The sequence below is a fragment of the Ambystoma mexicanum genome, chromosome 14, assembly GCF_040938575.1.
Source record: "Ambystoma mexicanum isolate Mex_15411 chromosome 14, UKY_AmexF1_1, whole genome shotgun sequence".
NCBI classification, from domain to species: Eukaryota; Metazoa; Chordata; class Amphibia; order Caudata; family Ambystomatidae; genus Ambystoma; species Ambystoma mexicanum.
In genome coordinates, this window is record NC_090940.1 from 116294356 (window position 1) to 116321333 (window position 26978).

Consider the following 26978-nt stretch of genomic DNA (forward strand, 5'->3'; position numbering starts at 1 on the left):
ATGCACAACGGTTGCAGATCATGCAGTCCTCGAGTCGTTCCCACAGACTGGGCATGGAGGTCAACATCAAGGGCAGACGGGCTGATCTTAGGTGTCTGCAGAAGTCTCTGCATGCAGATGCTAGGGAACATAGAGAGTCCATGAGGTATGAGATGTTGGCATCTCGTAGAACATATCACTGTGAGATGGAGAGCTTGAGGACTGCACTGCATGATGAACTCTCATCAACAAAGACACAGCTCCACGAGGAGATGGATGCTTTGAGGCAGACACTCTCTCAGCAACTCTTTGAGTCATGAGTGACCGCACATACAGACTCTGTCGCCATTTGTGGGGAAGTGCATAATTACCTCACTGCCATTGGGATGATGTTGCATGCTGCAGTGTCACTGCTGGCCCTGGCCAATGACGACCAGGCCTTGGCACTTTGTGGATTGGATCCACCACCACGACCACATGCAGGTCAATCAGAGGATGGGGGGCCCAGCACACCCACGCCTCATCAACCACCATTGCTGTGATGTCCTTGAGCCCATGGAGGTTTTTATTTTTATATATTTTTGTTTGTGGTCCACTCATGTGGATATTGACATGTACCCTCCCCTTGACCCTTCCAGGTTGGAATTTATTTTACCCCCATGTCCAGGATGGACTTCTTTTTCTTACCTGAATGGTGTGATCTAATTTTGGTATTTTTGGACCCCTTGATCAGGATGGACACATAATTCTTTTTTCATACCCCTGTGCAGGATCGAGGCATGTGTTGTGTATTTCCCCAATCCAAGATGGCATTTTTTCAGTGTTATTATTATTATTATTTTTTGCTTAAGAGATGTGCTGTTGCCCTCTCAATGGAATGATGAGTGCAGTCCTGGAGATGCAGCCATGCACAGTGATGTCAACTGTCATGGTTGCCTCAAGAGCAACAGGATGACATGTGCAGGTAACAATGGGTTGATGGACTTTTTCAACATATGTGCTATATGCCTGATTTGGTGCTATCGCTAGTGACATGCCATGTCCCATGTTGTTGCAGTGATCCTGTTTCATCCTGTTACTGCACTCCATGGGAGGCCTGCCCTGCATCCCTTCTCCTCCCTAATCCCCATGACCTCTGCCAGGCACTGGCCCTCCTTTCACAAATGTGGAGGTACAGTTTCTGGTGGAAGTAATGAGGGAATCACATCAAGGCAGCTCGTCAGCAGGTAAGTATGAGCATGGCCTCTTGTGTTGTATCTGTATTAGTCATCGCCATGACATTTGCATGCATTCTCACAGATTTATTTGATGGGGGTGTAATGTTTGAGTCACGGTACAAGTCAGTGCATATGTGTGTTTGTCCACATGCATGTGGCACATCATCAACTCCACCCACCTTCTGTTCTTCTGTTGTCCCTGTAGGTGTTTCCAGTGCACCCTGTGAGCCATGCACACTTACAGGGACAGTCAGTTTCAGGGTGTTTGGTCTGTTGGAGGGTGATTGTAGAGCTGCACATTGCCCTCATGTCCATTTACATTGGTGTCCAATGGGTGGGAGGTGGGGGGGTTGGTGCAGGGTATAGGGTTGTGGTTGGGGGCAATTATTTGCACAGATGTTTCAGACATGGGTCTCTTATTGGTTGACATGACATGGTGTGTTCTGAATTTTGGTTTTGTAATGTGAAGCTGCTGATTGACCTTTCACATGTGGCCTTTGTTTTCCAATCTGTCTGTCTCCATCACCCACTTGTGTCCTTCCTCGCTCCCAACATGTGCTAGTTTTCCATCTATGTAACTTCCAGGCTCTCTGACCATGCTGCTTTTCATCATTGTGTTTCTGTGTCGGTATTCCTCTCTTGCCCACCTTCTCTCTGCCCTCACCCACTGTGATGTCCTACATGTCTCTCCTCATCCCCCCACCACCCTGTCTCCTCCTTGCACCGCGATTCCCCTATCCCTCTCTCTCACTCCACTCCACTGCTATTCATTCATCACTCACTGTACTGTCTCACTCTTGGCCTTTGTCATCATTCTCATCAGCTACCACACTTGTGCCTTCACTCCCGAGACCATCGCCTCCTCATTTGGAGTCCTTTTCCTCCCCTGCCTGCATCCATGGGTGAACCTAAGGCACACGTGACACCTGACAGTGGGTGTTCAAGACTTGTATGCCTACAAACAGTGCCCCCACTTGTGGCTGCAACCCGGGGCAGCACTGACACCTGTTTCCAGGGTGGATGTCGTGCTGTGTTAGTAATCTGTTTGCTTCACTGCCAGTGATTTATCTGTTGGTCAGCTTTGCTGTTGGTATGTTGATAGTTGTGGATGCTTGTTTTTTTGTAGTTCCGAATGTTCACATTGGATGGTCTATGGCTGTATTCTTGTTCCATACAGGAGTTGATATGGCTGTCCAGTGTCTTTACGTTGATGCAATGCATGTCTTTGCAAGTTCAGAATGTTGTTTCAGGTGGTATGCTGTGGATGCCAGAGAGGTGGTTACCTTGTGCAGGTAAGTCGAATACACTCACGTTGGCACTTGTGGTGTTTTTGTGGCAGGGAGTCTGGCACTGTGTGGGTGTATTTTTTGTTTCCTTGGATTGAGGTGAGCAAATCTGGCTTCATGGGTGTGGGAACACATGGGAACGGTTGGCAGGTGGTTGTATGCTTACTGTATTGGTATATCAACCAGGGGGGCACTGGTTGTGTGGGGATTGTTGTGAGGGGGGCTGTCACTTAGGGAGTTTATTGGTGAGTTGTCATGAGGGTGGCCCATCCGGCTGCATGGGTGTTGGGACACATGATAATGGCAGTCTAGTGAGTGGCTGCTTGCAGTTTGTGCATGTCTGTTTCCTGTCACACATCTTCCCATTCACTGAGGAGTTCATGTCATGTCTACCCATGTTGGCAGTCCACTCTTGGTACTTCAGACCCTCATGGGGTTGGTGTCACAAGTAAAATCCAGACTTAGCACAGCATTGCAAGCGATTTGGGGATGCCATGTTTACCACAGACACCAGGCACACGACAATGGCCTGGTGTCATTGTTTGCCAATGGGGACATGTTCCATGCAAAGCACACAGGCAGATATTTTCCTGCCTGTTGACTGTTGCTTAGTGCATCTCTACACACCCTTCAGTTCCCAAGACATTGCCCCCTTTCAGGCCTGTCCCTGTGGACTCTGACTTCACTTCCTCTTGCCTGTTCCCTAGTCCCTTTGCGTAGCAGTCTCGTTGGCCTCCTTTTGTCATTCCTTTCTCTTGTCTGTTTATCTCTTTTATGCCAGTTGCCTCTGTGCCCTGCCTTCCTGTATGAATGTTGCCTCTTTGATCAGCTGCCTTCAGCCAGATCCTATCTTTACTAAAATTGATAAGATGTTTGCATGCCATCATCTTGGACTTTCCATCATTGGCTCCCCTGCCAGGATTTACTGCACTGTCCTTATGGCACGTAAATCAGGGGATGCCATTTTGTGGCATTGGGAGTGCTTCCAAAGGCATCCTGGGTTTCCAAACTCTCGCTGATTTCTATTTGGGGTCCTCTCATTGGCCCTCATTACGACCCTGGCGGAAAGGGGAAAACGATGGCGGAAAAGCAATACCGCCATCGAAAAGCGCTCGGTGCGACTATGACCCGTCACCGCAAAGTACGAAGCCATTAGCGACACCGTAGTGAACGCCAACGCTAACTGCACTAAGCACGCGCGCGCGCACCATGCCAAACCGCAAACACCACCATGGTGCAACGGTACGCCAATTCCGACCCTAGCGGACATGTACCTAACGCCATCAGGCATGGCGGAATGGACCATCCCGCCATGGCGAGAAATACGGCATCGTGAACCAACCGTAAATGGCCCACTGAGTGCCTGTACTCCACTCCCTGGCCACATTGCACAACTCCTGGCAGGCGCAATGTACTCACACCATGCAACCAGTGAAATCTACAATTCACCCATGCATGCCAACGTAGAAATGCATGCAGGTGTTCAAAGCGCCCCGTGAGTGGGCATCCATGTACGGCATGTCACCATAGCCGTACTGATGCAGCACAGGCATGTGAAGGTACAAGACATCAAAATGGAAATCAAGAACACATGACACAAAACAACAGTAGTCCCCCATCGCTTGCCACCAGCGCAAGGCAACATCCAAAACAGCATCCTGAGGGGGATTGCACCAGCCCTGTACTCTTGCCAGTAAACAAACCAACCATCAGCAGAAGCATGTACCACACAAGTTGGCAGAGTGACTGAGCAGCCAGGCACATCCCAAGAGGGGCCGATGGGAGCTGCAGGGCACAGATGGCATCAATACAGAAGCTATTCCAATGGACATGACCCCAGTCCCCCTCCAACAAACGCACGCAAACACAGGCACCTGTGACCAGCCACATTCTGAACATCCCATCATACCATCAATCGACCTGGCTGACAGGCACCAGTCGGCCAAAAGCCAATCCCCCGCCCCTGAACAGCACATCATGTAAACAGTCACAATGGCAGCCCCTATCCGTGACCACACTGTGCTACGTAGGCAAAAGCGGCCAGTACTGTACCACACAACTCAACTCAGAAGGCGGAACACAATGCAGATCATCTCGCAATACATACCGCCACAAATCGAAAATCGCCACATCACCTGCAAAGAATAACGCAACACGCCAAATATCGGAATACAATTTAAATGCACATCCAAATGACAAAGGCCTCACAGCAATTTGTAAAATAACACCAAAACATCCATCATCACCGAGGGCTGCATCTGCAATAATTGACCAGCTTCCACTTGTGTGACGCCCTGTACCATCATGGCACACAGGGCCAACATCAACGTTCCAAAAGGCAACATGGAAGCGGCAAGAACCGCAGGTCCGTCCCATGAGGCAGGCACTAGTCCAGCTGAAAGGCCGAAATGTTGCACCTAGCCACCAGAACAGCGTAAGGGCATGTGGCCCATTGGCGATCGTCCCATAAGATCGTAATGGTGCTCCACTGATTCACCCGAAGCTGCAGGTGTCGAGAGTAAAATCCATCTGGAGGAGTGGCGTACAGATGGCATCTGCAATAGGGCAGGAGATACCTGTCACCAAAATGAAACACAAATTAACCGATTGCACTACAGGACACATGATGCATCACTATCTTCATTCAACACACCAAATCCACACCCATATGCATGCTAGCCCACTCCAAAGGAATATACACACCCCTAAATCAGTATCGATACATAACGAAACCAATCGAGGTTAATACACCATTGGCAACGTCGGTTACTGTGCATGCGTCCGTCAAGATAGAACCCATGACATGGGATTAGTAACGTGCCTAGACACAAGTGTATGAAGGCGCGTCGAGACAGGGAGGATCCGACAAGGGCAGATAGACGTAAGTCCCACTATGGCAGCCTTGCATCACATAGCGCAGGGGAAGGGGATTGAATCAAAAAACACATGTACATGGCAGACCCTAAATGGAATCATCTGTCCATGCATCCATTCATCATTCCCTCATCCCGCAATGAAAACGCATGAACATTCACTCACATAATATGTGAAACTTCCATCGCGTCTGTGCGTAATGCAGTCTGCAAAAACCACTGTGCTCCTGGCCGGATCTGTAGTGTCGTGAAGCTAGATGGACTTGGGAACGTCCTGCCTTATCGTCCACTACGCTATTGCGCATCCCATTCAATTCATGTCATTCATTGCTTGCTCGTTATGGGCCCTGTCCCAAGGACATTCAACAATAGAACGTTACATTTCCAGGCAGACCTGTGGGCGTCTCCTCACCGCTACTTCGCAACCAAAAATCCTGGCCTTCGAATTCCTCACTTGCAACATTACGTCGAAAAGGCTTCTGTGAACGCTTGCATTCACAATTACATCAATGTAGTGCGGCTGTGTGTCATAATGCTAACTGGCTGCAATCACAAATGGGACGCCACGCCCGTCGGTGAAGTACGATACTGTGCTGCATGAGGGTCGGCCATCGATCGAGCCCTACATACCACTGACTCTTCACAGGTATGTAAGCGGCTGCAATCATAGCATGTGTAACAATGGGAGCATAGCATGAAAATCAGTCAAAGTACATCACACTGCCATCGGGATTTGATACATGATTCCAATCCCAAGATGCCATGCGGCCAAATGCAGCCTTACGTGCGGGACGTGCTCGGCCAGAAGGGATTGCATCCGCCACAGATTCATTCAATCAGCACAGGTGGAGGCCATACAGGCCGACAGCACATATATAGCAGACCCAAACCCCTCCCACAACCACTCCCACTCCAAAATGCTACCGGCAGGACTAGCGATGTTGGGCCTGGGGCACCAGATAGCACTGCAAGTGCTACAACTACAAGAAGACGACGAACAACAACAGGTACAACAACCGGGCGCACAGGGGAGACGGAGGAGAAGGAGGAGGAGGAGGGCAAGGCAGGGTCAGCAAGGCCCACAAGCACTGCCACTACCAACACGCAGGCGGCCCGCAATCCCACGCCTCCGAGCTGATCCGTTCAACCTCACTGCTGAGCAGATCCACACCCTCTACCGTTTGGACCGGGACACCATAATCGCCATTGTGGACATGACACATGCTGACCTCGTGAGCATGATAGATAGCCCAACCGCCATCCCACCCCTACTGAAGGTGGTGTCTGTACTCCACTTCCTGGCCACAGGCACCTACCAGCACACAGTGGGGCACTTGCATGGCATTTCACAGCCACTGTTCTCACGGACACTCTCCCAAGTGCACGATGCCCTCCTGAAGCACGCCGACGACCACATCACACTACCACGCACGTACCAGGAGATTACCAACGCAAAGGTGGGATTCCATGCACTTGGCGGCATCCCGGGTTGCATTGGTGCCATCGACTGCACCCATGTTGAATTGGTTGTCCCACATGCCATGGAGGTCCAGTACCGCAACCGGAAACAATTTCATTCAATCAATGTGCAAATGGTGTGTGACTCCAACAAGATCTTTACGCATTGTTGTGCCAGATTTCCAGGATCTACCCATGATTCTATGGTCCTGAGGAACACAAGAATACCACGCTACATGGAGCGACACGCAGGGCACAGATCCTGGCTACTCAGTGAGTCTCATTCCATGCATGACATCGTGGCCCATTTGATGCGTCAATGACCTTGCAGGAGGGGGGGGGGGCTACTTAGCACTATCATTCCACTGACACCCTTTATTCGTCCCATACAGGTGATGCCGGGTATCCACTGAAGAGATGGCTCCTTACACCAATCCGGAACCCACAGAACCAGCATGAGGAGGACTACAACCATGCCCACTCACGTAGCCGTGTGGTCATTGAACAGGCATTCGGCCTACTGAAGGCTCGTTTCCGCAGCCTCAGCAGGTCTGGCGGGGCACTCATGTACAGCCATGAGAGGGTTTCTAAGATGGTCATGGCATGTGTCATGCTGCACAACATGTGCATACGTAGGAATGTGCCCATGCCCCCTGACGCTGTACTGCATGCACCTGAAGATGATGATGATGAGGGTGGGGATGTGGAGGCACCCCAAGGAGTCCATGAGGCACAGGATGCACGTGCAATCCGACAGAGCATCATAGATGCATGCTTCTAGCAACCACGCATGGTGCCTATTACACGGAAAGGGGACCTGTGGCACTGTGTGTGTGTAGTACAGGCACATAGTGGACTGTACGCCTATGAAGGCCTCGTACGCAAATATCAATGTCCACACATGTCATTGGATGATAATGAAGTGCTGTATTGTTAATGTGATTTGATTCATACACCCTATGGACCCGCCACCCAGTGAAGCCCAACACACCCCCTCCACCCTACTTCCTCCCCCCCCAACACCAGTGTCCAAATATGCATGCTGCCCGTGGGTAGACGCTATTGCAAGCCCCCTCTACGGGTATCAGGGGCACCCCTGCCCGTGGAGCGCAGGTTCCTGCCAGATCTGCGTTGGGGGCTGCCCTGGACGGAACTTGCCACGGATGACGTCTCTGCCTGCTCGCGTCCATGCATGTCTCTGAGGGTTTGTGAGAGCTCCGAGAGCACACGGCGCACAGCAGCAAGTTCAGCACAAACGTCTTTGGACGTCGCATTCAGTTCCCCCCTCAGGCTCTCGGTGCTTTTCTCCATTTGTGCTCTCAGGCTCTCGGTGCTTCTCTCCATTTCTCCCCTGAGGCTCTCACTACTTTTCTCTATTTGTGCCCTGAGTGTCTCGGTGGATGTTTCCATGGCTGCCCTGGAACCCCCGCATTCATTCGCATGGTCCTTGAGTAGCGTGGACACTTCCTGCTGTTGCTCGATCAGCAGGTCGAGGGACTGTTGCCTCTGCTGGGCCATGGACATTTGCGGTGGTGTGACAGGGGGGCTGCTCAACACATGTTGCCTTGGCACAGGACTTGTGGGGGTTGGCCAGTCGTCGTCTTCTGGGTGCCCCTGCGTGGTTTCGTCATGGTGTAGGGGATGGGACATGCAGGGGGATTGGGAAAGGTCATGGATGGTACCTACGTCGCCAGCACTGTTTTCCGTGTCGGAGCATGCTGGCATGACAGCTGTGTCACCTATGGTGCTGCTACCACCAGAGGCAGTGCCATCAGATACGTTCTTTGGGGGGACCTGTGGTGCTGGGGTTGTGGACTTGCTGGCTGCTGGGGTGCCTGTTGCAGTCCCCTCCAGTGTGCTGGCACTTGATTCCTGCTGCTGCCGTGTCTTGATCCTTGCACCTGAGGTGGAGGCTCTTGGGACGTTGGTCCTGGCCCTCTTTGCAGGCGTGCTGGTAGGGGTGTCCTGCAGCTCGTCGTTGGTATCGGACCCTGTGGTGGAGTAAAGAGGGGCGAGCGTTAGTTATGGGTCTGTCGGATTTGGAATGGCAACGTATCAAATGCATTGGGGTGGTACATGAGGCTGATATGGGACTGGGCCTTGGAGGTGGTCTCATTTTCGTGTGGATTGAGGATGCATTCATTTGGCTGCCTGCAGTTAGGGGGTGCATGCTGCACATGTAGGGGTTGTTTATGGCATCTTGATTAATTTGTTTATTCATTCTGACTTTTAGAGGGCGCTGTCAGGGCAAAGTATGTATTGCACTATGGGGTCACATGGTACTGCACATGTTCGTGGTTTGTGGATTTCGCATTGTTTCTCTTGGCCAACCTACCTGATTCTCCGGATGTCGGCACTCCTTTCTCCATCCCTCCGACTCCCTCTATGCTCTCCATTCCTATGGTGGAGGCGCAGATCTCCTCCCAGGGGGTCAACTTGATGGGCGACTCTGATCCCCCCCCGGTAGCTGTGGCGATGTTCCTGTTCGCAGAAAGTATGCTGCGTACGCGGATCCGCAGGTCGTCCCACCGCTTGCGACATTGCTGTGGCGTGCGGGGTGTTGTCCCCACCGCACTTACGCGCTGTGCCACAAGGGCCCATATGGCCTTCTTGTTGGCAAGGGCCGTCCTGGTCATTTGACTGGAGAAGACGACGGCGGCATTTTCCTGCAGGGTCTCGGTCAGCACGGTCAGTTCCTCTCGGGAGAAGTGGACCTGCCGCTTGCGATCACACGCTTTCTTGGCTACCTTTCCCATATTTATTTTTTTAACTGGGGTTGCTAACGGGTTGGGATGTGTGTCAGGGTCGGATTTTTAATGGTTGTGTTGGGATTCGGATTTTATAGTTGTGCGGCGTGCTGTTTCCCGTTCCGGCCACATGCTTTTACTTCCGTTTCCGTATATTTACGGTGCCCGTAATTTGCGGTGCCCGCTCATTACGGTGCCCGCTCATTACGGTGACCGCTAAGATGGGTGGCGGTATTGCACCTGGTGCAGCGTACGGCGGCGGTAAGGGCCGTTTTGGGGTCATTTCCGCCATCGCAGCCTTTCGGATTCCGCCATGGCGTAATGCTCGTGCCCGATGGGTCGTAATTAGCCGCACTTTGCTCCTTCGTGCAATGGCGGAAACGCTATTTACGCTGTTGCGGTCCGGTCAGTCAATTTCCGCAAGGGTCGTAATGAGGGCCATTGTCATTCTGACTCAAGCCGGATCAGTGTGTTTACAATGTCTCCTCACAAGGACAAGGGGTAAGTGGTACCTGGTACTTCACTGCATGACATTCAGGGGGGCCAGTAGTGTAGGTATTGTGGGGGGGGAGGGCTCACTGTGTGGGGTGATAGTATTGCATTTTGTCATGACCCCTGCCCCTGGCCCTAATAGGCAAGACATTGGGGCTAAGCTACGACCCTCCATCTTGGCCTTAACGGTCTTGCCATCTCATCCAAGCCTCTCCTTAGTCAGTCCAGGCGCCTTTGGCGCCAGGCTCATATATAATGTGAGGAAGACTTGAAATCTGGACTTGGCAATGGACTTTGACAACATGGATGCCCCCGCATAGCTCAGTTCAATGAACCGTGCTATGCGGTCTAGTGGTTTAGGTGTGGTCAGGCCTAGGGATACCTGGGATACCTGGGGGCTATATAAGCCACGCCTGGGCAGAGAAACACGCTTTGCGTTACTCTGCGCTCTGCTGCGTGACACTCACCACGTTCTGCTCGGATCTTCGCTTGCCTTCCCGGAGCCGTGTATCTGAAAGAACAAGAACACCATCAGTATAACAATTACCCGTAAGTGAATCCTGCTCGCCATCCATCGCTCTTTTGGTCCAGAGAACACAGCATCTCAGCGACGTCCCCTCGATCTGCGAAAACGCTGCAACCTTAGAAGAAAAGAACGAAACAGCATTAGTAAGCGTTTAAATTCCAATTCCGAAAATAGCTAAAACAATCGAACGCTTACCTGGGTTTGATTCGCTCTTGGTCAACATCCATTCCGGGCCATAACAACGACCTGCAAAAGAGAGGAAACACAGATTAGCACACGAAAAGTCAAGAAGGCGCCGCGTGCTATGCATTACTCACTGCTTACTATTTTCTCAGCTAGCATCCATTCTGGGACATTGCAGCAGCCTGCAAGAAAGAGAGAAAGACAGGTCAGCACAAGAAAAGGCAGATAGCGCCACGCATCGCGCTTTCACTTACCATCTCGTGCTTAGCCCCAAGCAGCACAACATCACTAACGAGCTCTTCCTGCACCTAGAGAAAGAAGGAGAGACATTAACAGGGGCAATTGGAAAGAAAAGGACAAATTGCAAAAACCAGCAAACTTACCCTGATGGACTGGAGTCACAGCAGGTCTGGACTCTTAGGGCCCGCACCAGTGAAGCAACTAGGTTGTGGCGCGCCCACACCAACAACGCACCCCTGCACCGAGAGGCAGGATGGAGAGTGCACCATACAAGAAAGCAAGGTGAGGAGAGAACCAAGGGGAAAGTTGGGTCCACAAGGGAGGTGTGATCCAAGCAACAGAGACAGTGAGATTAAACCCAAAATTCCTGTATTCCAGGCCCGATCCTCGGCCGAACAGAGTCCATGGGATTGGTTTGAGATTGCAAGTGGTCCAGTCAGGCTGAGTGGCGTCCCCGTGGATATCAGGTGAGCGTTACACATTTGCCTGAGGTGTGTGGATCTGACTGCATGGGTGCAGGGACAAATGGTGATGGGTGTCTGGGGAGTTATGGTGGGCATTTGTTGCATGGCACTCAGTGGGGCACATATAACAGTGGTCAGGGACTTGTAGCTTGTGTTGTGTGCTTTGTTGTGGACAATGTAGGGTGACCTCACAACAGACAGACATTGTATTGACAGCCCACTACGGTAACATGCTAAGAGCACTGTTTTTCTGGGAGATCAAGATATTTGTTTTGTGTGCTGAATATGAATAGGGCAACATGGTATTCTTAGTCCACTGACACAGCGCTCTCTGTTTTATTCAAATCCAGCAGTGTGTTATGTCCGTTTAAGTGATCATGTGATTGACGCATTCCAGGTACAGTGTTCAGCCACCTCCCTTGTTGACTACCACCTACTTACATGCTTTTATTCAAATGTTGTCCACTCTCCCATTGGCTGTGTCATTTTCTCCTCCAACTTCTTCACATATGGGTGACGATCTCTTCACCTCAGGTTACTGTGACATGATTGGTTGAGCTTTCAAATACTCCATCCTATCTTAGGGTCTAACCACGTGATGTGCACCTGGCCATCAACATGGGCTCAGTAGAAAACTTTGAGTTCAGCCTAGTCCTTGCAAATAAGGCAACTGTTTTCTCATCCTGTACACAAAAGTTCCCCCTTCAGGCCTCCCCGCCATATTCTTATTGACGTTGACATCACCCTTTGCTCTTCCTGCTACAAATGACAGACCTTGTTGTACTCTATTGTCCCCTTTGTCAGCTACTCCTCCCAAGGGGTTGGCCTGGGGTTCCTGCATGCCCCACTGATTCATCTGATTAATGATGGATTTGGTGTCCCTTATCATGGGGGCACTGGTGTCCTATAACTCATCTTGTGTTCTTGAAGCTCAAGACCTCTGCCCTAGTTCCCATGCCTATGTCATTCACAATCAGCCACAGCCCTACTCCCATCTGACTACTCACTTTCTTGTCTAATTGTAAAAAGTTGTGACTTTATATATTTGTATGTGTGTGTACATGCATGTTCCTTGCCTTGCCTGGGGGTTGTGTTGTAATAGTCATGCAAGTGAAGGAGCCTCCTCATTGTTCTGTGTTTCATACACAGCCTGCGATGATTGAGGTATATTGTCAAATACAGATGTTCTTTATATCATGCACATGCAATGTATTGTATGTGACACTTTGTTTAATATTTATGTTAGACAACGTCTTCTCATTCTGTCACATGGATTCAGATATTACTCCTATGCTGATGACACGCAGATTCTGGTTCGTCTGGACCTCACTCGTCCAGACACTGAGGCCCGGCTTAGGAGATGTCTGGTGGACTTGAGTGCCTGGATGGCGGCCAATTGGCTGAACCTGAATAGCAGTAAGACGGAGGTGCTTGTTGTTGGTACCTCCAGTCCTCTCTCCTTCTGGATGGCAGATTTTTGGCCCACCGCCCTGGGACCATGTCCCCTGCCCTCCCACTCAGTGAAAAATCTGGGGGTAAAAATGCCATATTCTCTATCTACGATGGAGCAGGTGGCTGAAGTGTGTAAATTTGAAAATTCCTAATTATGCATTCTGCGGAAAGTGCTCCCTTTCATCCCAGGACAGTTTCATGCACTGGTGGTGGCTGCAATGTTCTTGAGCACAACCGACTATTGCAACTCTCTGTATTTTCGGCTGCCATGTTATCTTACTAACCAGCTTCAGCTGCTCCAAAATGTTGCTGCTTGAGCTGTTTTGCATCCTCCTTTTTGAGCACACATGTCTCCGCTTCTCAGACAACTCCACTGGCTTGCCGTTGAAAAGCAGATTTATTTCAAGTTCATGTGCATTGTCCATCAGCCTTCTATAAACTGGGAGCGGAATACCGCCAAGAAAAGTTTAAACGGTATCTCTGTCTCCACACGCTTTGCTCCCAATCTACCCTCTTGATATCTGTCCCTTGTGTCAGGTTCTCACCCAAAGGAGGCCGTGCCTTTTCTGTGCTGGACGCAAAAGCATGGAACGACCTGCCGCTGGCCTTGCTAGCTACCACTGACCACCTTGGTTTCCGCCGGTCATTGAAAACATTACTATTTTAGGCCCGTTTTTCTTTATGCCGCCGCCAAATACATTTAACATAACATAAATTCTGTAAAGCACCTGGTACTTTTCACTGGAATATGTATGTGCTTATAGATTCCACGTGTCTCCTGCCAGTCACTTCTACCCATATGACTCCCCTTCCCCCTCATTCCCACTGTGAAGGCATCATGAAGCAAGACACAAACAACAGATTCAAAGTTCAAACAAAAATGGTTTATTAACTTAAATGTCAGGATGGTTGAAGGCCTTACTTGCCCTATTCTAACAAAGGATATCCCTACCTAAAGAAACTAAGGATAGTCCGAGTCATTAAGTTCAACTTAAAAGTGTGTCTGTGTCCAAAACCCGCACTTGCCCTACTAAAGCTAAACAATGTGTAGGGATGTCAGCAATAAAAGAAATAGTGTTCCAAACAAAGTTCTGAGCTTTGTCCAGCTCTTGGCTTACTCTCCAGCTCCCCTTCCCCAAGTTCAAGATAGTTCCACAATGGCTCAGTGTTCGCTTCCCCAAGAAAACAACACAGTTCCAACAACGGGTCTTGAGGATCCCTTCCTCAAGGCAACAAAAAAGTTCACGAGGTCTCGGGTTTCCTTTCCCCAAGATTTCAACTGGTTCAGCTTGCCAACTTGTACTTAAGTTCAGTCTCTTAATATTCAAAACCAGCTCCAGGTCTACTTTACACTCCTTCTGGTTCTTGACAGTTCACACACATTGCTTTCTTCTGTTTCACTTTAGCAGTCTCTTTCACACACCTGGATTGGTTCTCTGTATATTTCTTTGGCTTTCACAGATAGGGTACCCGCAGTCTAGGAGCAGTTGTCGGATCGCACGGTAAACCCATTGTAAGTCATGCAACCAGTAACCCTAGTCTTCCTTGCCCACACAGGTTCTTTTGTATCTTTACCTGTGTGCTGGTTCACACTACTTGGCTTTCCTTGCCATTCTCTTGGTTTTGCTACATGTGTTCTCCTCCTTACCAATCTCTGGACTTTGCCACAACGTATTCTTTTTATACACCTCTTGGCCAGTCTCTTGACTTTGTCATCATGTGTACTTTCCATATATTTCACTTCATGATGCCCTCTTTCCTTCACCACCTTGCTTTTACAATCTTCAGTAAGATTCAATACTATCTTCCTATTGCATTTCATACAATTCATTCTTTGTTTGCAATATATGGTACTTGTACTTTACAACAACTTGTCATCTGCTCATAGATTTTTAAAAGGCTTTCATACACTTGTCAAAAAGCGTTCCTTTTAGTTCGGTATTTTATAGTTCATAGCTTCATATTTGGCTCACAGTTCATCTTTTTTCTTTTGTACACATTTTGACTTTTTGCTTTGGGTTCATTGCATCTTGCACCACATCATCTTTCATTCATTCAGCATTTACTTTTGCCCTATTCCAGCCCCCGGGAGCGCCATGGCTTGAGTGCTCCTTCCTTTTCACTCACTGGCCCCTGGCGTCTCCACCGGTCGGCTGCTTTCCTTTCTTCAGTTTCGCAGACAGGGTTCTGTCGAATTGCGAGCCGCGCTTGCACTTTGCCCATTTCTCTCAGTGGATTGTTGGCATCTCTGCTCGCTTGCCACGGACGCTGACGGTAGCGTTCAGCTTTCGAATTTCTTCTGTGTCCGCAGCGCTTGCTGCGTACACCCGTCCAGTGAGGCTCCCACTGCTGTGGCCTGCTCACATCCCGCCCTGGCCTCAGCTCCACAGTTCCTTCGGATACTTGCTGGCTTCCTGTATTTCCCCCAGGACCATACAGGGCCGCCTCCTTCGGTACAGGATGGTTGGCTCTCAAAAGGGAAAGGGGATCCCATGTTTTGTTGGGCCTGCAGGGAGCAGATGGTGGGTGATGCTAGGTCTTCCTCCCACTCTCTGACAAGGTCTAGGATGGCATGGGGTGGGAACCAGTTCCTGGCATACACCTGGTCATCAGGCATCCCAAACAGAGTGATGTGTGTAGTGAGAGTCTGGGGCCTGAGCATCCTCCTCCTCCTTCTTTGTCCATGTACGAAGGCTCCCATTATTGCAGCAACCATTGTGGCTGTTCGACGTTAGTATTGTGTACATTGCATGCTTTTTACGCATTGGATCACTTGGGCGTTGGAGTTTATGCCTTCTATAATGTGGCGGTTGGATGACAGGGTTTGGGTGCGACTTTTCCCGACGTATGGTTGTGCATTGAAAACCATGAATTAATTTTGGTTTGTGGTGGATTGGTGTGCCATTGATTTGCATATCCCACCCCTCAACACGCACACATTATACCTCATTCTGTGTCGATAAATGGGTATATGCATATTCCGGCCACTATTTTTGTCTCGGCGCATGCAATGAACTCGACTGCATGAAGTGACATGCTGGACCAGCACAGGGTCCACGAAAAGGTCTGCGGAAGTCCGACAAAGTCAATTCCATAAATCAATTAAGTGGGGTTTTGCATGCAGATATTTTCCCTGCAAGTATTACATGAATCAGGCCCTAAATGTTGCCCTAAATGTTGCCACTGACGGTACCAGATACACTGGGCTCCACACTCTATGTATTACAAAATAAACAATAAACAGACCACACAATAACAAACCACACATGGCTTTCACATGAATGCTCTCTGTAATTGTATCTTCATTTAGCAAAATAAAGAAAACAGCAGCGTTGCATCTCATAACACGTGCCAAAAATAGGAAGAAACTAAATACAGCCTAGCAAAAATGCAATTTTCATAATCTGTTAGTGCGTTTATATCCATAGTACATTGGCATAGACTTTCTTAACTTCCCCACAAAGACCATGATTTCTCCTTCGTGCCCAGCAAAGCTTCCTTCTATTCTAGTAAACCTGGCAGAGCACACACATTTTTATATACAACATTGAAATATAACTGATACTTTAGCAGGCCTGCATACTCCCACTTTCCAACAACTTACTATCTGCACACAGGAAAAACACATCTGTTCTCTGGTACATGGAGAGGGAATGGGTTTCCCCCCTCGTGCCTAATTTGACACTTCACTAATTAAAATAATATTACCTCTAATTTTTTTAATATAGTGCCATAATCTAGATTGCTTTACATAGGTCATATTTACATACATTACTATTATTACCCAATTGAAATGAGATATTTCTCTTTTATTTTATCACTTATGCTTAGCAAGATTTCAGTGCCACTTTGTTTGAGTGGCAGGCAGATAGATGTCTTCTAAGAAGCAGGTGGTCTCTCTCCCGCTGTTATCTGAAAGGAGTGTGATTCTATGTTTACTGTAGTCGGTTAAACAAAAAAGCAAATAGATTTTGTAAATCTTCAGCTAGGAGCACACACCAATAGCCTGCTGTAAAATTCAAAGTGGTAAATACCTTTGACCCTTTACTCTGTGAAAGACCCTGGCCAATAAATGGGAGCGTCCATCTTGACACTGGTATCCTCTTATTTAGCTCCCTCAAGTCTACAAACAAACGCAATTTGCCATTAGGCTTCAGCACACCTAATATAGGGGTCTTTGAGGCACTGTGGTTAGGTCTAATGATTCCTCTGGTCTCTAAATATTGAATTATTTCTGCCAGGGACTCCAAACAGGCCAAGGGTAGCCTATATTGTTGCGCAAATACAGGCCCCCTACCATATCTTTTTGGCACTATGACAGCATCTAAATCAGTAAGCCCACAATCATAGGCATGTTTGGCAAATACCCCTTTGAAATCCATGAATATTTTCGTCCAACTGATCTTTCTCCTCTTCATTGGTGCAAGCATCTGCATCTTGAATTTGATCCTCTACCATCTCATAGAATTCTGGGAAATCTTCTAAAGGAGGAACTTCAGTACTTTCTTCTTTGTATGAGTATCCCTTCATAGTATCTTGGCACTTCAGCCTTTACTTCAATTTGCTGTTTTTCCTCCTCATGTTCATTAATTTGAGATAGGATTCAATCACCCTTATGACAACAAATAACATCCTTTTGTTCATAGGGGTATACAGACTGAATCCTGAAAATCCCCCTTGGTATAGAATCTATGGACTCTGGAAGTTCATCCTGTGAAGTAACATAGCTTTCAAGGAAGTTTCCAATAACATGGTTGTTTGAATCAGCAGTATAGTGTTATTTATGCACTGCCATCCCTAATGGGGTACCTTATTCCAAGTGTCTCGGGACCCCTTGTTATTCACCAGTATTCAAATGGGACCACCCCCAATTCCTAATTATTGTGTATATTCGCATTCTAGCTGCTGTTGATTCATTGAGACTTGCAAAAGCATTGGGCACTTTCATTTGTTGTCCCTTACTTTACTTAATGCTGTTGCGAATTGCCTCGCGAAAACAGGAATAATAACATCCTTACTTGAAGCTCAGTTGCATATGGCATTATTTGTGCACAACGATAAGCTTGTCTTCTGTTCTCAAATTCAGGTGCTGTTCCACCCAGCCTAGATCAACTACCTCATCACGAGTTTGGCGGTAACCCTTAAATACAGCGGTAATGCTTTTACTGCCGCACTTACATGTCTGCCAAATCACGAGTTTGGCCGGATTTACCCCCAGCTCTGAGCTGGGAGTTAATCTGCTGTGATTTTGCCCATTTTTGGTGCTATTACTGCGTGCTAATACCGCCGATGGTAGTAGCACTGAAAATTACCCATTGGGGAATTCCCGAATGAGCCCAATGTGGAATTACCGTTCCGCCAAACTTGTGATCTGGCGCTAACAGCGCCAGGGGGTTTGGCGGTAACGCAAATAGCCCCGTGATACCGCCCAATTCGTGATGAGGCCCCAAATATTTTGATTCAGGAAATGTTATTCCATACTCATTCTGTACATGATGGCATTTCCGAAATAAAATTTTGCCCTGGATCCGTTCACAATACATATTGTGTGATGAATGCATTTGGACCCTATTATGATTTCAACATGCATCTCCCCACGATTCGTTGTCCCAAATCAGGGCCATGTAAACCAAAAATGTGTTGATCTTTTATTTTAAAACTTGGTATCTCTTCATTTGAATAGAGACAAAGTAAGTTCCCAATTTGGGGACTCCCGTCCCCTGCACACTATTTATGGCTAAAAAAGCTCAATTGATTTATAATTCCTAAGGGAAATTCAATGAAAATATAGTATTCAGATCACATTCTATATAAGTGCATATTTTTTAGGAAAAAAGGCATTCAAACCAAATGACTTAGGTAAGACTTCAGAAATAAAATTTGTTCTCAAAGATGATTTAATTTTCATATGAATATGGCCAACACGTTTCAAGATCATTTCTCTTCATCAGAAACTGTAATGATTCATTTAACGATCAAAATACTCTATAGATACAAAAGAAATTTTAAACAGATATGTCAGAATTGTATTTTGAACAAATCATAGGGCCTCATTACACGGATGGCGGAGAACCATGGCGCTATTAGCGCCATGGTTCATGCTGGTAAAATACCGGCACCGCCTTGGCGGAAAGGGGAATTACCGCCCAATTCCAAGGTTGGTGGGGCGGTAATTCCCCCTTCCACCATTGCCCTTCCCCATTCCCATTTTTGCCCCATAGGGCATAATGGGAAAGGCGCTAATTGCGGCAAAAAGCAGGCGTAAAATCCCCCAACCCGCAAAGGGACCTCGTAGTAAGGCGGTAAGGATTTACCGGTACCAGTATTTTACCGGTAAATCCTTACCGCCATCCGTGTAATGAGGCCCATAGGGTCAAAGACAAACTTACACATGTGTCAATTCTATGGGGGATCTATTCATCCTTAAAAAACCTCAGTGACAATTAATGCTGTGGATTCATAATCTGATATTCTTATTAACAACTAGATCTGTAATTTATTTGAACAAAAGCATTAAAATGGTGCACAGAAACCCAACTAATAGGTGGTATTAATCATCGGTTTTTGCCTAAATCAAAATGTTCCTGAGGTGAGGTATTCAGAATACCTCACGATACCGGAATACTTGGAGCAACATTGTTTAGCATTACTCCACCCCTCTTGTACACTCTGAAAGATAAGGAGAACACGGTATGCTTCACTTTCTTTTTTTTAAAATGCACACAATTCTATATAGGAACATTTGGATTTAGGCAAAGACTGATGATTAACACCACTTATTAGTCTGGGTTTCTGTGTACCATTTCTTGACACACGTGACCATGCCGATGCAAAGAATTCCCAGCAGTTCTGTAAGTGACAATGAGAGAATCGGAGACTTTCTAAAATGTGCTCATTTGAGACACGTGACCACTCTGATACAATGTATTCCTGCATAACAATGTTCACACGGTCGTGCACTGGATTTCACATTCATTAGAAACTCACTTTTTTCGCTTTGACAGTTGGGGCTGCAGCACGGAACACACAGCTTTCTTTATTTGGGGTCAGGGATCCAGCTCCTGCCCCTATGATACTCCTGTGTTGATCCTTTCGCAAAGGGAACAAGCACCACGAGCAGAAGGGACAGCCTTCCCACATGGCTCCCTTCTCTCGCTTCTGTCTGCTCCAGGGAGTTCCAACTTCTATGCCACGCTACCATGAACTGCCTCTCTCTGTAGTTCTCAGTGCCTCTGTGTCCTGATCCAGCACAATTCTCTGCTGCTTACAACGGCCTCTTTGCTGCTCGTCCTGTCACTCTCCTACCCTGCTGCGCTGGTCTCCTTTTGTACATCTGCAGCCCCTTGGCAGCCTGCAGGTTTGTTTGTTTGTTTGTTTGTTTTATTCACTTATAATGCGCACCAGACCCGCAGGTATCCGGGCGCAGCAGTACAGAAAATGCGAAGCTTAAGTTGTAGGGTGGGGTCATGGGATATATACACTGTACAAATACAAAATACAAAATATAGACTGCAAAATATCACAGGAAGGCAGCAGTTGCGATTTACATGCAGAATAAATACAAAATATGATCAAGACAGTCTATGTACAGGTACTGTATGGGCGAAAGCTCAATGGTCAGGTGGGCAAAGTGAGTGGGACCATAGGATCATAATGAAGTGTATATTCTAGGGTGGGGTAGGGGATAAGTGGGCGCCGATAGGCTATTCATTGGTAGTCCTTAGCAGATTGATGTAGTTAATTCTGAATTTAGGGAAGGGCTGTGCCTCGCGTAGAGGATTAGGCAATGAGTTCCATAATTGAGCTGCTTGCACCGAGAAGCTACTGCCCCCCGCCTTAGATAACCTGAATCTGGGAATGTTGAGGCTGTTGGCATTAGCAGTTCTGGCAGGGCGTAAATGATTTCTTTTAGTGAGTTTATTGCAGAGATAGCTTGGTGCTGCATTGTTCAGGGCTTTATGAACCAGGGATGCTACTTTAAGGTGGATTTTGTTTTGGGAGGACAACCAATTGTTTTGGCGCCTGATGTTTGAGATATGTGATCTTTTGGGTACACCAAGGGCAGCTCGTAGGGCATTGTTTTGAAGAATTTGGAGTCGGTGGGTGATGGATTTGTTTGCTCCGATGTAGAGGGCATTACAATATTCAAGCCTCGAAAGGATTAATGCTCTCGCTAAGATAAGGCAGTTGTTATCGGAGAGAAAATGCTTGCCTGCTCTAATGAGCTTGCATGTGTGGGCGGTGGCAGATGCCAATGACTTCACCTGCTTGTCAAAAGAGAGGGTGGCATCCAGATAGAAGCCAAGTGTCTTCACATCTTTGGAAACCTTGATAATGTTCCCGTCAATTTCAAATGAAGTATAGTCCTGACTGAGTTTCTTCATATTAGAATGTGTCCCTAGGATGAGCAACTCTGTTTTGTCATCGTTCAGGCATAGTCCGTGGGTTGCCATCCATGCCTGGACGATGATGTACACCCTATTCACCAAGGCCAAATCCTTGTTGTAGTCCCCGGAAAGTGGGAGGAGAATCTGGGTATCATCTGCATAGTTGGTGTAGGTGATACCAAGATGGTCCAGATCATCAAAAAGGGGCTTAGTGAATATGTTGTAGAGAGTCGGGGAGACGCATGAGCCCTGAGGGACTCCACATCGGATGGGGATTGGGTCCGCCGCTGCTGAAGGGGAGAACACCCTCATGGTCCTGTCACTAAGGAAGGATTCAATCCAAGATATGGCCTCCTTGGAGAAATGTGCGGCTGAGTCTAAATGGCTGCAAAGTACCCCATGGTCTACAAGGTCGAATGCCGCCGAGAGGTCCAGCAGCAAGAGGAGAGCCATTTTGCCTTTGTCTCTTATTTCATCTATTTGTGCCTTTAGGTCGATAAGGGCAGTCTCAGTACCATGTTGTGGGCGGAATCCTGATTGGCGCTCTCCTAAGAGTTTGTGTTGTTCCAGGAAACTTTGGATTTGATTGTAGGCGATCTTATCCAGAATTTTGAGCAGGAAGGGGACTGTTGTAATGGGGCGGTAGTTAGTGGGTATAAGGGGGTCTAATGTTTGCTTTTTGAGCAAAGGTAGTACCCAGGATTGTTTTAAATTGGTGGGTACTGTGCCGGACGAGAATGAGGAGTTGACGAGTTTGGCAATAAACGGGGAGAGATCTCTAGCTGCGTCTTTTATAAGCTGGGCAGGGCAAGAATCGCCCTGGCAGTTAGACGGCTTAAGGGAGAGGATGACTTTCTCCACCTCAAGAATCGATGTTTTGGAAAACATGAACCGTGTGGCTGTGTCCTGGGTCTTTGGGGTAGTGACTGTGATGAGGTTGTGAGTCTTGGAGTGATGAGTAAGGGAAGCTTTCTTTTTGGTTATTTTCGTTTGGAGTAGGGAGATTTTATTGGATAGGGCTAGCTGAATGTTGGAGCACCAAGTTTTATCTTTGGTGCATGTATCCGGAATGGGGATGGGTGACTCTAGTTCTTTGAGGATGGTGAATAGTTCCCTCATGCTTGAATTGGCGCTGGAGATCCGTTTATTAAAGGAGTTCTGTTTGGCCAGATGGATTTCTTTTTTATATTGGGAGGAGATTTCTGTTAGTTTCATTTTGTGGTCTACTGAGGGGGTGAGTCTCCATGCTGTTTCGCAGCTCCTCTTAAGTAGTCGCAAATCCTTTAGTTCGGGGGTAAACCATTTATTTAGGTGAGATTTGGGTTTACTTTTTCTGAGTTTCAAGGGTGCGATGTTGTCAAGGGTGGTTAGCATAATTTTGTTGTACTCGTTGACAAGTGTTTCTGGGTCTAGATGATCTGCTAATCCGTTGAGTGTAGGTAGAATGGCTGGGATCACTTTGTCTCTGGTGATGCTCTTTTTGTTTCTTGTTGGGCAAGGCGGGGCCGTAATGGAGGCTGGTGGAGGTGGTCTGGAGGTAGATAGTTCAAATGACAGGAAGAAGTGGTCTGTCCAAGGTTGAGGGATAATAGCTTTGATATTGGCAGTGCAATTGTAATCTACTAGCCAATCAAGGATTCTTCCCTTGTTATGTGTGGGTTCAAGAGTTTTTTGCGTCATGCCCAGATTAGAGAGGGAGTTGGCAATGATGGTGGCATTTCTATCTAAAGGGTCATTGAAGCCCAGATTGAAGTCTCCTAGGACAAGTAGTTGTGAAGAAGTTTTAAGGTTGTTGGAAAGTAGATTATGGAGATCCTCCTCGAAGGACCCTAAGGGACCAGGTGGTCTGTAGATAAGGTGGATCGTCATGGTTTGGGAGCTAGCTAGTGGAAGTTTGATGGAAAGTGATTCACATGAATCAGCTGCTGTTGTGGGTGAGATTCTCATATTTAAGCTGGTCTTTGCGATGATGGCAATACCACCGCCGCGCGTATTGTTTCTATCTTGCCTGAATATGGTAAAGTCTTCTGGGATGGCTAAGGAGAGTAGGGGTCCTGCTGCGTTGTGCAGCCAGGACTCAGTGATGGCGATGAAGTCCAGATTGTCGAGCACTATCAGATCACAGATGTCTGTGGCATGTGCTATCAGGGATCTTGCATTTATTAGTCCACCTTTGAGTAGGTAGTTTGACGGGTGAGGTGGTACAGTTTTGGTCTGGGTAGTGGGAAGAAGTCTCCTATTTTTTGGGGGGGCGTTGGTGTTGGGCTTCTGGGTGTAAGATCTTTTGTTGTTAGGTGGTAGGGTTCTAGTCAGAGGCTCATATAGTTTCGAGAGTCTAGCTCTAAGCCTAGAGTTTCGACAGAGTAGACTACATGGGTTGCTGAGAAACTCGGATAGGGGATTCAGATCTGGGTGTTCCATACTGATGTCAGTAGTCATGGTGGAATTTAGGGGCCTTGTGGGCATAGTAGGGAGGCTACTGTCCTCTCTATAGTAGAGAATAATTGCAGATAGGTACAGTAGCAGGCTGCAAGGTATGATACTCATGATGTGGAGCTGGATATGCCGGGCACGGTGGGCATAGATCAGTATAGGTAATGACTAGGTTGCATAGTGCACAGTGGGCATAGATTAGCATAGGCAATGACTAGGTTGCATAGTGCACAGTGGGCATAGATTAGCATAGGCAATGACTAGGTTGCATAGTGCACAGTGGGCATAGATTAGCATAGGCAATGACTAGGTTGCATAGTGCACAGTGGGCATAGATTAGCATAGGCAATGACTAGGTTGCATAGTGCACAGTGGGCATAGATTATCATAGGCAATGACTAGGTTGCATAGTGCACAGTGGGCATAGATTAGCATAGGCAATGACTAGGTTGCATAGTGCACAGTGGGCATAGATTAGCATAGGCAATGACTAGGTTGCATAGTGCACAGAGGGCATAGATTAGCATAGGCAATGACTAGGTTGCATAGTGCACAGTGGGCATAGATTAGCATAGGCAATGACTAGGTTGCATGGTGCAAAATGGGCATAGATTAGCGTGAGCTTGCAAGTTACCAGTGTCAAATGTCAAAATGATGGTTCCCCTTTTAAGAGATGTAATGAGGAAAAGCTCCTGGGCTTACCATGGTAGTGTGGGACCGTCAGGCAGTGGGCAAAGGTCCTTGCAGCATTTAGGGAGCAGGCGTAATCAGAGTAGGCCACGCCTCCCATGCGCCGAACAGGGCGCAAAACAGGGCCTTTGTATGGCCTTCGTGTGGGCCGGCGTATCCGCCTGCCGGCGGAAGCAAAGGGCTTAGTAATGCCCAGATCGAGGCTCAGCCTCGCTTTCAGGCCGCGTCGCGCCCGGCATGGGGAAGTCAGGCGAGCGGGAAAGACAAGGTCAGGCAGGCCGCCGTGTGCAGTGTAGCGGATCTACACTTGCTGTTGCCTGGTGGACTGCTGGATGAGAGGGGGGGCTCCTGCCCTCCACCCTCGTCGAAGGTCGTCAAGAAGGGGGGTCCTGGGGGCAAGATAGCGCCTTTATAAGGCCTTCGTGTGGGCCGGCGTATCCGCCTGCCGGCGGAAGCAAAGGGCTTAGTAATGCCCAGATCGAGGCTCAGCCTCGCTTTCAGGCCGCGTCGCGCCCGGCATTGGGAAGTCAGACGAGCGGGAAAGACAAGGTCAGGCAGGCCGCCGTGTGCAGTGTAGCGGATCTACACTTGCTGTTGCCTGGTGGACTGCTGGATGAGAGGGGGGGCTCCTGCCCTCCACCCTCGTCGAAGGTCGTCAAGAAGGGGGGTCCTGGGGGCAAGATAGCGCCTTTATAAGGCCTTCGTGTGGGCCGGCGTATCCGCCTGCCGGCGGAAGCAAAGGGCTTAGTAATGCCCAGATCGAGGCTCAGCCTCGCTTTCAGGCCGCGTCGCGCCCGGCATGGGGAAGTCAGGCGAGCGGGAAAGACAAGGTCAGGCAGGCCGCCGTGTGCAGTGTAGCGGATCTACACTTGCTGTTGCCTGGTGGACTGCTGGATGAGAGGGGGGGCTCCTGCCCTCCACCCTCGTCGAAGGTCGTCAAGAAGGGGGGTCCTGGGGGCAAGATAGCGCCTTTATAAGGCCTTCGTGTGGGCCGGCGTATCCGCCTGCCGGCGGAAGCAAAGGGCTTAGTAATGCCCAGATCGAGGCTCAGCCTCGCTTTCAGGCCGCGTCGCGCCCGGCATGGGGAAGTCAGGCGAGCGGGAAAGACAAGGTCAGGCAGGCCGCCGTGTGCAGTGTAGCGGATCTACACTTGCTGTTGCCTGGTGGACTGCTGGATGAGAGGGGGGGCTCCTGCCCTCCACCCTCGTCGAAGGTCGTCAAGAAGGGGGGTCCTGGGGGCAAGATAGCGCCTTTATAAGGCCTTCGTGTGGGCCGGCGTATCCGCCTGCCGGCGGAAGCAAAGGGCTTAGTAATGCCCAGATCGAGGCTCAGCCTCGCTTTCAGGCCGCGTCGCGCCCGGCATGGGGAAGTCAGGCGAGCGGGAAAGACAAGGTCAGGCAGGCCGCCGTGTGCAGTGTAGCGGATCTACACTTGCTGTTGCCTGGTGGACTGCTGGATGAGAGGGGGGGCTCCTGCCCTCCACCCTCGTCGAAGGTCGTCAAGAAGGGGGGTCCTGGGGGCAAGATAGCGCCTTTATAAGGCCTTCGTGTGGGCCGGCGTATCCGCCTGCCGGCGGAAGCAAAGGGCTTAGTAATGCCCAGATCGAGGCTCAGCCTCGCTTTCAGGCCGCGTCGCGCCCGGCATGGGGAAGTCAGGCGGGCGGGAAAGACAAGGTCAGGCAGGCCGCCGTGTGCAGTGTAGCGGATCTACACTTGCTGTTGCCTGGTGGACTGCTGGATGAGAGGGGGGGCTCCTGCCCTCCACCCTCGTCGAAGGTCGTCAAGAAGGGGGCGCTGTTTAATTAGTTCTGCCTGACCACAATTATAGGGACATGCATGACCATCACATTTACTAGCAGGCATCATCCTCATCCCGGTACCAGAGTGGTAAAAGAGTCTAGTCTTCATTGTTCTTAATTGTCTCTTCTTTGTCCCAGTACTGTCAATTGTGGAGAAATGAGGGAAACTGGCTTATAACAGCCCATGAAGGTTGGGGAAGGGTTGGGTTGTTTGTCAATTGGGAAAGGTGGATGCCATGCATCCCACTTCCAGTCCCCAAGGACCCTCTACTGAGGTGATCCTCCCTTGCTTCTCTGCTCCCAGGGTCAGTATACAACAGCGATGGCCTTTTCCTGGCCACCTGCACAGAGGATCCAAGGGGTTTAGGAGTGAGAAGATCCTCCGGTTTCTCACATACTCTTCCACAATTGGGGTTGGACTGAGTTCCTTCATAGGGAAACTGGGAGAGCAAGTCCACATGACCTTACTCTCGACCTTTCCGGTACTTAACTGTGAAGCAATATGGCTGAATGTCCAAGAACCATTGCATTACCCGAAGGTTGGATTCCTTCCTCTGACTAATCCAAACTAGAGCAGAGTGGTCTGTTACTAGGCGAAACCTATGACCTAAGAGGTAATACTTTAGGTGAATTATGGCCCATTTGATGGCTAATGCCTCTAGCTCAATGACTGAATAGTATTTCTCTTTAGGGAAGAGCTTTCTGCTGATGTATAGGTTGGGATGTTTAAATCCATCATAGTTCTGTGACAGA